Raw genomic sequence first — 13,811 nt, 5'->3', positions numbered from 1 at the left:
GCTAAACCCCTCAGGCGCTAAAGCACTATGGTGTAAACTTTTAATCACCAATTAATTAATTAATATCAATTAATTAATTATTTCTGTAAGGGGGTAGGGGGTGGGGAGCAACAGACCGTGGTTGGTAGAATGTGAAGTCTATTTACGACACAATTGAAGAGCTCAAAGGTATATATTTGTTTCAAAAAGCACTATGCTCTCCTTGTGGTACTATTCTTTCTGGAAGAAAATTCTTTGTGCTAAACGCATGCGCAGATTAATAGACGTCATGAACATCACGTAATTCTTCCTGCGGAAGGATTCCTGTAGACTCCGTGGCGCTAAGTTAAACCGCAAATTAATTGAATTAGACACTAAGGCGTCACAGCAGTTCATGTGAAATAATTATTGTTATGGCAACGCTGTTTTCTTAGAAAAGATGATCTGTTGTAACATCTCATAATTCAGAAAAACCGAATTCTTTAATTAATCGATAATATCTGTATTATAATCGATGTCGCCCTGTTTGCAGAAAATAAATCACGTTACCATGTCATCACGTTACATCCGTTTTCGACAAAAACAACGGTATCATGTTAAATTCGTTTTCAAGGAAAAGGAAAATTATCTTGTTTGCTGTTTCAATATCAAACGGAAATTCAAACTAATGAAAATTAAAATAGCAGGACGTGTTTAGAAATTTTGTATCAAAGCCTAACGTGATGTGTATTTCAATGCGGTAGAATTCTTGTAGAATCCGTGGCGTTAATTTAATTAGACTTTAAGGCATCACAGCAGTCTAAGAGAAAAACAAGGTATAATGTTACAAACCTTTGCACGGAAAGCACAAATATCACGTTTGCTGTTTCAATGTCAAACTGAATTGAAACTAACGAAAATTAAAATAACAGAGAGTGACGTGTTAAGAAATTTTGTATCAAAGCCTAACATGGTGTGCTTTTCAATGCGGTAGAATTCTTGTAGAATTAAAATGAGACTGTAAGGCATCACAGCAGTCTAAGAGAAAAACAAAGGTATCATGTTACATCCGACACTTCCTTTCCTTTGATTTGTTCTTCATCAGTTGACTAACTTCCGTATCATTTTGTAAAATCTCTGCCTGAGAGGGGCTTCGTGTGAAAGCGAAAAACTCTTTAGTGTTTGAACATGCTTTCGTGAAAGAAATCTTCACACTACGTGCTTCTCGGCTTCATGCTTGAGTGAGCGTGTGACGTGTTCACCAGACTGTGGGAGGAGCATGACCTGGAAAAAGCCGGCCCGGGAAGCCGGCTTCCTTAACACACCTTCATTTTACATTGATTGATCGGCCGTGTGTGTGACCTTTTACTAAAGGAAATCCTTCTCCGGTATATGGGCTGTCAAATGATTTTGTGATTTGCTTCAAGGAAATCCTTATCCTGTATATGGGCTTTCACATGATTTTGTGATTTGCTTCATGTCAAAATCAAAATGTATCACGATCAGTCGTTCAACATCTTACAAGAAAACATGAAACAGCGCTTTAAACTGAAAAAGTGTACTCATTGTATGTATTCTCAATCATTACCGGTAATTATTATAACAATGTCAATTGATTGGCCATATTGCATTCTGCACTACCCTTTGAGTCTCTGAGTTTCATTTTTCTTTTCAACAAAACAACAATATTGCAATTATTATAGAAAATTAATGTTAATTTTAAAAGTTCAAGTTAATTTTAAGTTGCGTTAATCTTTTTACTTTTAAAGCAAAACCGTTGCATTCCCATACAAATCCTTATAAAAAGAATCTTTCTAACACCACACCGCTTATAAGCAAGAGTTGCGTCCAAAGATAATCTGATAGAGAGCTTGGGCTGCCTGTGGTTCAGATGTTAAAACAGCCAGACAAAGTCTTGTTCCCAGCGGCTCAATTTGCCCAGTGGCTGGCCGTTAATGAAACCCCTGAATTTGTAGTGTCAAAAAACATGCAAACGTTTCAGGCTTTAAACTCTTCTTCAGTATGGTGAAATGTGATGTTAGGGACCATTCATTATTTATGCCAGGGGGTGGGCTGGCAAGATTCATTATAGACAAAGCCAAAACATGTTGACCCCCTTCCAAACAAAAGAAAAACATAATGGTCAACCCCCTCCCCTAGCCTGCGTAGCAGGCATCGAAAGGGGAGGGAGGGGGAGTTGGGAAGAGAGAGAGAAAGAGAGGGAAAAAACAGAGGGGGAGTGGGGGCGAGAAGGGAAGGGAAGCCTGCTCTAAGAACCCCCTTTTGTTCATTTCTGCGGGCGCTGGTGGCCGCAAAATTTTATTTCACAAACAACTAAGATGGTGGCGGAACAACCTTGTTCCATGGACGTATTAGCATTTGCTTTAAGAGACTTAAATTATGCTAATGGAATATTGTCTTAAAACCGGAGCAAGAATCTGCTGTCAGGGCTCTTCTACTCAGTAGAGATGTCCTGGCGGTTTTGCCTACTGGTTACGGGAAGAGTTTGATTTATCAAATGTTTGTGCGTGCAAAGAACCACAAACTATTAAACGAAAATCAGTGCGATAATGCAGCGATTCTCGTTATTTCGCCACTGAAGAGCATTATCGAAGATCAGCTCCAGGATTTGGAATTATTGAGCTACCCTGCGGCTGACGTCCAAATTATCGAGCAATGATCTTGATCTTCATCCTTTGTCGCCTTTTTGCCTTCAGCCGTGTCTTCGATTTCCTCAATTGCACTTTCGACAGAAAACTGCAGCGACTTCCTTGAATTGCCCCGCTCCGTTTAATGTTTATCTGGTTCTGTTGTAGGCCTTTTTCCTTACTTTCGTTCCGGAGTAACCGTCGTTGCAAGTTGACGTTTGGTGCTGATTTTCTTCGACCGTTGACTCATAATTCGCCGCCGGAAAAGCAGTGGCATTGCTGGAAGTTACAACTGTCTTGATAAAATAATAAAACTCTGCCACATTTCGTATTTTGCGGCCGCAAAATAAGATATTTTGTAAGTTATCTTGAAAAAATTGTTTTACAAAAAGTTCCAGTCCCCAAGCTAACCTTTCTTGAACCTTTTATGACAGTGCTTTATGAAGTGGAATTACTCAACTATATTGACCACAAGGCAGCTGATGACTTTGAAGCATTTACAGAGGTTAGTGTAAAAAAACCCAGAGTTTGTGTCTCATTTTTTTATAACCATCCTTCCTTTTCTAGTAATGTTGATACCAGCTGGGAACTCTCATCTGATGTGATTAAACCAATACAGGGTCTCTGTCTTTATCCTGCCCAGAGTTGGGATCCACTGGCTATATAAGCAATAACCTGCATTTGTAATGCACCAATGTAATGCGTAATGTAATGCGCCAGAAATAAATTATTATTAAAATTATTATCATTTAATTGGTACGAAAAATGTACTGATACTTGTTCGCAGACATTATCTGTTCCAAGAAGTGAGCAGTTTTTCCAAGAGACAAGCTCAAAGAAAACTTTGACCTTAGAGGAACAGATAATGTACAGGGACAAATTTCAGGACATATTTTAATTAAAAGCGAAATGGAGGTTATTGTGTTTGTTATCCTTCAATTTTTTTCCCAAGGCCGATCATTTTAGGATACCTTTTCATAAAGCTTTTAAACATCAAAGTAATTCTGTCAGCGTTCAAAATATTGTTGGTCTGTTCAAAATGTTGAGCTCTATTCAATAGAGCAATTTACTGGAGATGAAAACTAAGCATGTAAATATAACTTGCAAAGTTTAAAAACTGGGAAATAATACTTGGGGATATCATCTTTTAATTCTTAACCTCGGATATATTGCATTTCTAGCTTTTTGATTGGTTCACTGAGCTCGGGTTATCAGCCAATATACCTCTGTTTGACTTAATATGGAAAATGAGTGTGGCATATGCCGCACAGCTTAAACTTTTTCTTGCGGAGCAAAAGTTCCATCAGAAAAATGGCTGAAAACAGCAAAATTGACAAGCTTTATATACACAACAAGAGTGACTGGTTGAAGAATAAATGCTGCAAATAATTTCTGAGAGAATCGGAAACTGATATATTTCATTCAGTGTTTGACATAAAATTAGGCTCAGCGTTTCAGTTAAGTTTCTTAATCTGAGCGCAGTTTCGTTTCAGCATAATATAGCTGTCTTGATGACAGCTGTGGAGCTGTAAACAAGTAAAATGTAATCCTTGATTTGTTTGACGTACAATTTCCAGAAAAGCTATTGCTTTGGATCTTCCTGTGTCACAATTTTCCAAGATGTACAGACAAAGTAAAGGGTTTTACCTTAAATGAAAGTTCATACGATGAAATTACTAAAAATAGTAATTATTTGCTTTGACATCCAATTTGTTGTCAATAATCGGGACGGCAAAATAGTCATTTTGCTGCCGCGAGCGGCCATCTTTTTTTTCCATCATGAAAGCGAGGCTATGACGTTGCATTAGTCAAGGATTAAGTGGGGTTTAGTGAACAGCAAAAGCGAGTTGCGCTTGTCCCAGAAATCAAGTCAGATGGAGCCATAAACCTGCCCACAATACGACATGTCCTTTGAGGAAGGAGTTGACTCGAGCCGATTGCTCATCAAGAAGCTTCAAGATCAACCGGTAAAAGTGGAATGCGACGCCGACGGCCCTACACAATCGCATTTTGGCAATCGTGACTGGTGTAGCTGCAACAATTTCTAAGTTTAGCCCACAAAAACAGAAAGTATTTGTTACCAGGAGATGGACATTCTGTTTTTAATACTGTTTGGTCCTCGAAGGTTTAAATTGAACCTTTTGAACTTTTTGAACTTTTACTCAAAGGTAAATATTTTAATACAGAGATACCTTAATACGGAACCTGCACGCAAGCCACTTGTCAGTTCACAAATGCGACTTTAATGGTGGGTTGTAGTTGTTTTATTTGTAGGAGACAACTCGAGAAAAAAGTAAAACATTGCAATTTTTGTTTCAGTGGTAAAATCACCAATAAATTCTCCGCGATGTAAAACAATTTTTTAGACGAGTGCAGACAAAAAAACTACCGTAATTAAATTACACCAATTCAAGTCGTGGTGGATTTTCTCGGAAATCCTACAACTTGTAGCTTTTATTCTAGGCTACCAACTTACCGGTATCCTACCAACTCGAGAAAAAAAAGTAAAACATTGCAATTTTTCTATCAGTGGTATAATGACCAACAAATTCTACGCGACGTAAGGGCTACATGCAATGCAAGACAAAAACCCAATTAATTACACCAATTCAAGTTGGGGTGGATTTTCTCGGAAATCCTACAACTTGCAGCTTCTATTTTATGGTACCAACTCATCCTAAACATAGGCACGCTAAGCGTGCAGGAGTTATTTTTTTCAATTTATGGGGTGGCTTGGGGTGAAACTGGGTGATTGTCCTGATGGGATGGTTTATGCCATGGGTTGAGCTATTTGTGTATTTCGGCCCATGGAGTTACTTTTTTGCACAAAGTTTGCTTGCAAACAAAACAAGAAGCTCTTAGAGCTTAAAACTGCGCTGGTCACGTGATCAGCTGGTCACCTGATCACCCTAGAGGAATGTTGTGGGGGGATAAAAAATACACCCCCCCCCCCCCATCCCAAAAAATGTTGCGAGGTGACAAACAAAACGGTAAGAAAACACCTTGTGTGACATTTCATGGTTGACTAGTTCCATTGCCAATGGCGTAAACGTATCAAGTCAGGGCATGTTTGTCTCGGTGTTTTTTTTCTTCAGATTTCTGAAATTATCCTGTAAATTAGATAACGCTAAAAAATCGAACATTTCACACTTAACATGCTAGGTTAAGTTCAAAGGATTTGTTAAGGGTTTCCTTTTGTAGCAGATTTAAAGCGTTTAAAACATTGTGTGATTCTGGCCGATCATGTGAAAGTGAAAGTGCAACGCCAGCACATTCCACAACACAAACATAATGGTACTTTAATAAATGTAAATTCTGGCCCACTAAAACATCTTTTTCTTTCATGGCATAAAATCATAAATTGAATATTTCACACTGAACATATTTCCCATTTGTAACTGATTTGTAGCTTTTAAACATTGCGTGACTTGCCTGGCCGAGAGGATAAGTAAAAAATATTACACAGCTTGAAGGTGAAATGGGAAAAATTTAAAAGGAATAAATAAATAAAAATTTCAATAACCTGACGGTGCCAAAAAAGTTGACCACTGGTTCCCGGCATCCCAATCCCCCTCACCCTAACCTGCCTCAAAGAAATTATGGTCCGCCCTTAAAAACACCCGCTTTCGATGCAAACCCCAAATATTGATATCATTACATGTACGTCTGGCTTCACGCTAAGTATCCGTGAGAATTTCGACAGTATTCCTCATTTGCATAAAACTGAGAACTGGCCCAATGACAATGTTTCGCAGTTTCTATACTGTTAGTATTATTTTTGAACCTCTTTAACAGTTCAAAATTTTGCCCTTCTTTCCGTATTACAAAAGGCGATTAAAATGTAGCGACTGACAAACATGATGATAAAAAAATCACTTTGTGTGACATTTTATGCATGTAGAAATTTGGTCAAATTTTAACTTTTTTGTATGAAAACACATATTTAACGATTTCTGTGAGGCATAATCTTCACTAGCTGTCTTTAATTTCAAGTCTTCTGCGTTTGTTAACCGGATGAAACTGGATAAAATGCATGCACGGCAACTCAGATGTTTTATTTTCGCTCACATTTCTACATTGGCTACAGAGCTTAAAAGAGATTTTTCTTCATTGAATTTCGGTCAGACAGATATCAAATTAGAGTAGTGTAGAAGTTTCATTGACCATCGTCGTAACTTTGATGGCCTTAGCTTCGCAAATATTATAATTTGTGTTTTGATTTCACCTGAGTACAAATAGTTTCGCCCGATCAGAGTTTAAAGTATCTTTATTTTCCTTCCTTTTTGCAGTTTTCGTAAACGTAAAACTTTGCGACTCTACCATCCCGGGCGCCAGAGGTTTGTTATTCTACGTGGAAAATATAAATAAAGCCATCGCAAACCATTCGCCGATCGGCTCGTGGTCACTCATGTTCAGTGATATGTGCCTGATTTTTAAAACGATTGCTAGCTCAATACTAGCTTGACGGAATCTCTTTTCAGAAGTGTAGCTAAAAAAGTTAGGAATAGGATCCTCCTTTAGTGGCGTTTTTTTTTTTTGCCTTTTGTTCCAAGTAGCTCCGTCTGTAAGGAAATACTACGATTTCCAGTTGAGTGCGACGCGAACAAAGTTTGCTGACGAGGTTTCAACATAACAACGGCATTGTTGTCAAGGGCAAACTTCTCTGTTACCATTGGTAACAAATATGCGTTTGTAACTGTCTTGCTCGACAATCTCGATGCTTAAATAAATACAAACACTACAAATATCGTCAGCAACACTTTATTACGCTTTCAAATAAAAAATATATACACAGAGATAACGATAAAAGAAACAAATAACGAAATATATTATGCCTTAGCTGTTTTATATCGACGGTAACAGATCTGTGTTGAGAGTTGATGTTATGTTCAACGTGCGTCACTTTACCTTCATCGTTAGAGTTACCGTTCAACTGAAATTAAATCGTTTTCCAACTCCAGGAATTTTCTAGCAGCTTTAAGAATTCCTTCAGCTTTAAATAATATATCTTTCTCAAGTGCAAAATGAATAATTCACGCACTGAAATGAGGAACATTTGGCGCTTCGTAAAGCTGACAAAAGCTAACACCATTTCGGATCGAAATTTCAAAAAATTAGCCAATCACAAAATTACTTAATTAAAACTGACGCCATCTTGGATCAAAATTAGCCAATCAAAAAATTGCTCTGTTTCCCGAGAGGTCCTCCTTGTATAAAAGAACAATGGCGGTCAGTACCTGTTTACGACAGTTACCAATGGAAACAGAGAAGTTTGCCCATGACAACAATGCCGTTGTTATGTTGAAACCTCGTCACCAAACTTTGTTCGCGTCGCACTCAACTGGAAATCGTAGTACATGTACCAGTCAGTAGTATTGGTAATATCAATTGCGTGGATTTATGGATAATATCTGTGTTATAATTAGTTTTATTAATTAAAGCAAAACAACTTCAATCGATGTCGCCCTGTTTACCCGAGAAATGAATAAGTTACATATGTTTTCGGCAAAAACAAGTGTTGCGTTACAAAAGTTTAGGAGAAAAACAAACGTGTCATGTTACATTTGTTTTCACAGATAAGGGAAAAGTATCACATTTGCTGTTTTGACGTCTAAGAAGTTTTTTTCTTTTTTTAACCAGCAAAGATGAAAACTTTTCCCAAGTGCGACCCATACCCAACTGAAAATCAAACCAACGAAAGTTAAATGATATCTAAGCCTAATGCCGTGTGATTTTCAATGCGGCAGGATTCTTGTAGACTCTTCCTACTTAATTAAATTAGACTCATGCTACATAAGTTTGCACGAAAAGTAAAAGAATCACGTTTGCTGCTTTAAAACTCTCAAATTAACGAAAGTTAACGTAAAACACAACGATTCAAATGATTGAAAACTTCCTTTACTAAAAAAATCAACTCTTGATTGTGTCAACTGGTCGGTCTAAATTTGTGTTAATAACCTTTTATGTAAGAACCTATTAAGGCTAATCTAAAAAACAATAGGTTCTTACTCGCGGGTTTTACTGTATTTACCACTATCTAACGTGGACTCATGGAATAATTAACCATGCACGCGGTTCTTGCTCTGCTCGTGGTTCCATCTTGTCAGTGACAAGACCCATACTCCCACTCAGCCCACTCATCGGCTGTTCTTTGAATTACGCATTTAGTTAACTGCACTGCGCGGTTCTTTTTCTTTAACCGTTTTTTTTTTGTAGTTTTGTTTTATGTTTAATTTTTGAGCATCTGATCGCAAGAAAATACTAAATACTCATTCAATAAAAGAGAAATATGTTTCAGCAGGCTAGAATTTGTACTGTAAATACAATTACGTTTGTGTCAAGGAATGTGCTGACGTTGTAACTTTCACTTTCACAAGGTATTGAATATCATCGGTCAGAGTTCTCGTCATGCAATCAGTTACTAATCGAGACTTCCAGAATCCTTTCTTCTTTACTTAGAATGTTTAGTGGGAAATGTTCGATTTTTAAGCGAAATGTCTTTTCTTGTTGTGTCATTAAAATGATTTCAGAGATCTAAAGGAAAATTAACAAGACAAACATGCCCTGACTTGAAAGGTTTACGTCATCCAGGGGAATTCCCACTCTGCTAAGAACAGCTCAAGCGTTCTTCTCAAATTTGGTTTAATTCTTTGCTTCAATATTCCATTCCTGGAAGAGTAATTCAGTGTTTTAAACAGAAATTCGATAAAACACTGGAGGCATTGCTGATTTAATAAATTGTCTGGCTTCACGGGACAGGATCGTTGAAATTTGTCCAGCGAGCATTTGCATATATGAAAAATAAACATCTACGGCTGGAACTAGTCAACAGTAAAAGGTCACAGAAGGTGCTTTGTAAGTTATCATTTTGTTGGTCAGTCGCTACATTTTAACAACCCGCCTACAACACGAAAGGGGGGGGCGGGGAATTTTGGTGTGTTAAAGAGGCTCAAAAATAATACTAGCAATAGAGAAACTGGGAAACATTGTCATTGGGCGTGTTTTCAATTTTAGGCAAATGGGGGATATTTTTAGGTGCCTGGCTAAAAGCCATGCATTTTGAAATCAATATTTGCAGCTTGTGTCTAAGTCGGCATTAATCAAAACATGCTGCTACCCTTTCCACTGAACAGTTTCCTTTATTATCCAGAATTAGGGTGGTCACATAACCAGTGCGGTTTTAAGCTCTAAGAGCTTCTTCTTGTTAAATATTCCGTAGTTTTGGCTGTATCGCGTGACATGTTTAGACCAATAACATGCCTGAAAAATATTTGATGGATTACAATATGATTTTCTAAAAATCCCTCTTCAATATGTGGGTTTTACTTTGCATAGTTGTAGTAATTATTTCAATTGCTCTGTTTCCAATTAGCATGATGGAATTTAGAAGAAGTAGCCAGCTTGTGTTTGAGTGTGACATGTTCTAGAATCAACAAAACAACAGCTTCAAACTTTTGAGGCAAATGGAAACTAGGTTACAAACTACAAACAGAGGAAAAAGTAGTGTGCACATGTAGTACTTTTGGCCTAAATGTACTAATTACAGTCATTATAAAAATTTTAGTGTTGAGAAGTTGTTGCGTTACACTTGAGTCACACTTGCAGCTTGCGCCAAGAACAAAGGGCATTGTAAATGAGAAATGTACGAGAAAAAAGGCCAATGGCAGTGTGTTAACTTAATGTTTAATAAACATTCATGTTAATACAGAAATAATTGTTGTTTGTAGGAAGAAAGAAAACAGGCAACATTCGAACAGCTGTTAAAAGTGGCCAACTCTGAAAGAGAGGTACATCAGACAGTTCTTGCCATCGTTACCATCTTTAATTTTCCGTATATAAAATTTTTTCTTACTATTAGTATACCTTACATTTATTTCTTTCCTTTAAGGCCGGTAATGATTTTTACAAACGAAACCAAGTCCCTCGTGCAGTGAGCAAATACTTAAAGGTAAAATGTTAAACTCTGGTACACAAGTGTGCCACTTTTCTAATTGTATACATGAAATGAAGATTAATTTTTCAAAAATGACATGAGCATGGGACAAAGAAAGATTCTGAGTCCCCAACGGGAATCGAACCCATGGCCTCCCAGGTACCGGTTGGGCGCTCTAACCAAGTGAGCTACGAGAGACTCGTGGTGAGCTGGGCCATTTGCTAGGTTGATATGTGACACACGTCCTGCATACTGCTAGGATCAGCAATGTCGAAATCATCAGGTTTGTAGTAAATAATAAAGATGGTAAATTTTGAGCCCGGTGATAAATAATGAAGATTAATTTTTCAATAATGACACAAGCATTTATTTACCATCTTTTTTATACAACAAGAAATTAGTAAATAATAAAGATGGTAAATAAATGCTTGTGTCATTGTTGAAAAATTAATCTTTATTATTTATCACCGGGCTCAAAATTTACCATCTTTATTAACCGGGCGGGGAGACTGGGCCGGCCCGGTTCATAAATCGCCCGGAATTTTTTCGTCGTAGTAGTAGTAGTAGTAGTCTTGTCGGTAAATCGTTCCAGACCTACTCCGCCACTTTCTTGGCCAGGATTCAAATCACGCACCCTTGATGTTTACTCGGCAGAAGCTATTAAATCACTCTTTTATTTTAAATTTTATCTAATACCCTCAATTCTCTTAAGCGTGAAATATATATTTTTGTGTTATTCAAGCGTTTGAGTACTGGTTTGCGAAACCGGTGATTTTTTTGACACGTCCAAGCAATTATTATTTTTTTTTGGAAAACTGCTACGTCTGTCACGCAATGATTTTTCATAACTGCTTTTAAAAAAAGGGCTGGAAGCCAGAGAATTTTTGAGCCGGAATACTTTGAAGATGCTCTTCATTTAATAGAAAAAATTGTGTCCATTTTCATCCGTGTACAGTTGAGCCGGCAAAGTCGCGTGTATCACCCATAAATGTAATAAAAACCATAAATGTAATACCAACCATAAATGTAATACAAATTGACCATAAATGTAATACTAACCATAAATGTAATAACTTTTAACCACAAATGTAATAAATCCACTAACCATAAATGTAATGAAATTTGCCCATAAATGTAATAAACTGAACAACCATAAATGTAATAAGGCTTAACCATATATGTAATAAACTGACCGTACGACTTCCAAGTAAGGGGCCACAAACTTTTCGAGAAATTGACTGTTCGATTATATCCCTAAAGGCCTGGCTCAAGCTCTTTGTGACCCCTCAAAGCAATAAAAATACCATTTCTTCGTGTGCAATCCTAAACGAGGACTCTACTATATTGCGGTATATATATCTACTCAGAATTGCGAAATTGTACTCTCCGGATTGAATGTTTATGTGCCTTCGCGTTTCCGTGCGTCCATGCCAAAGTTATTCAAAGGTCTGAATGGGGGTACCCCGATAACCACTTAATGTTTTGGCTCTGTAACATGAAACAGTTAATTGTTAGGTATTTTAACACTAAAAAATTCACGGTTACAGTAAATTTTATCCAGAAAGAAACAAAAACGGCTCCAAAAAGGTCAACATTATTTTGTTTAGCAGTTTTAGCCCGACAAGGCTCCTATCTCTGTTGATTATTCTGGCTCCAATAGGGAACATCCAACCCCCTCCCCCTTCCCCACCCTACCACCTTGCGTAACATTGACTTGAAGGCCGGATAACGTCAGCGCGGACGCATGCACGCGCGAAAGCGGAGAGTACAATTTTGCAAATCCGGGAGGATATATGGGAAAATATAAAAAAAATAAAACAGGCGTATTCCTTGTAATGTGATGTTTGACTGAATTCGTCTTGACTCAAAGAGAACTGCAAGCTCCTTCAAATGGATGGAATGTCATAAACCCCCAGTACTTCAAACGCTCTGGTATATAGACTTTTTAATCATACTTTGGGTACTTTCTAAATGTTCGCAGACCATAACTATAGCTTCTTGGGTTTTGGTCTCTGGTTTAAAATACTAACTTGATGAACAAGTCCCGTGTCCTGAAGTAAGAAGTGCACAAAGAGAATGACAAGTTGGAATGACGACTTGGAAGTCGTACGGTCAGTTTATTACATATATGGTTAAGCCTTATTACATTTATGGTTGTTCAGTTTATTACATTTATGGGCAAATTTTATTACATTTATGGTTAGTGGATTTATTACATTTGTGGTTAAAAGTTATTACATTTATGGTTAGTATTACATTTATGGTCAATTTGTATTACATTTATGGTTGGTATTACATTTATGGTTTTTATTACATTTATGGGTGATACAGCCATCGTGTGAAATAATAGACGGCAAAAATGAAAACTTGCCCTTCGGCGCGTATAATTAATTAAATTTTATCACGGCATCAGTATTTTCACGGCTTTTGAGGATTCAAAATTTTTAATGCAATTCAAATGTTTCTTCGCCTCATCTTGAATCTTTTTTTCACATTTAGTTAAGATTTTTAACAGCATCTGTTAATACATGTGGTCTAATGCCTGCCCTTTTTTAGTCTTTTTATTTTCTTTTGTAATTTTGTTTAGAAATTTTTCTGTTATTCTTGATATTTGACTCGTTTTATTCGTTTTTTTTTTATTATTATTTATGTTACTCGTTTTATTCGAGCAGGAGCCAATACTATAATTTTCTGGTTACTCCGCTCTTTTTAGCGAGGAATATAAAATATATATTTTTGTTTTTTCATTCAAGGGTTTTGAGTTTCAGTCGGAACCGAACGGCGATGGAGAAATGACCTGCAATGAATCACGCAATCAAGAACTTGCGTTTGCGTGACTGCTTCCCAAAATTGACGTGAAGAGCTTGCATGTTTGAAAGCTGAAAAGCTTTCTTATCTTGTTCTTATTCCCATTTTTTGGTGTGGTACATTTTTAAAAATGTTTACATGTAAAAACACGTCTTAGTTTTTAACGAAATTGTTTGTTTGTTTCGGTCGGAGATCATTTGTACTGCCATTTAACTGGTTTGAGTTCATTTATTCAAGATTGCACACAAAACGTTTTCAATACCTAGGTTATTCAGTATTCGGAAGAAAAATAAAAATTTGAAAGCCTAAGCAGGAATTTGTCCAAGCATGGACAAGCAATCCACTGACTTGCGTGTTACTCAATATAAATTAAATGGTATTTTAAAAGTTTTTGCTGTACTTGTCTAATGAAGTAGTTAAACATCAACCGCCCGGTTTTAAGCATTAAGCTTTAGGCGTCTTGT

The 13,811-nt window shown here is 37.0% G+C and overlaps 1 long non-coding RNA gene across 1 annotated transcript; it reads left to right on the top strand.

Moving 5' to 3' along the window:
- The first annotated feature begins 3,036 nt into the window (after positions 1-3,036).
- Positions 3,037-10,594, top strand: LOC144640235 (uncharacterized). The gene is made up of 3 exons (XR_013568309.1): positions 3,037-3,111; positions 10,334-10,393; positions 10,495-10,594. It is a non-coding gene; the product is annotated as an uncharacterized LOC144640235 (long non-coding RNA).
- Positions 10,595-13,811: the final 3,217 nt, after the last annotated feature.

Source organism: Oculina patagonica, unplaced genomic scaffold (assembly GCF_052425735.1).
Source record: "Oculina patagonica isolate OP01 unplaced genomic scaffold, crgOcupat unplaced206, whole genome shotgun sequence".
NCBI lineage: Eukaryota > Metazoa > Cnidaria > Anthozoa > Scleractinia > Oculinidae > Oculina > Oculina patagonica.
The sequence above is the reverse complement of the archived record's forward strand: the minus strand, read 5'-3'. Positions and strand labels throughout refer to the sequence as shown.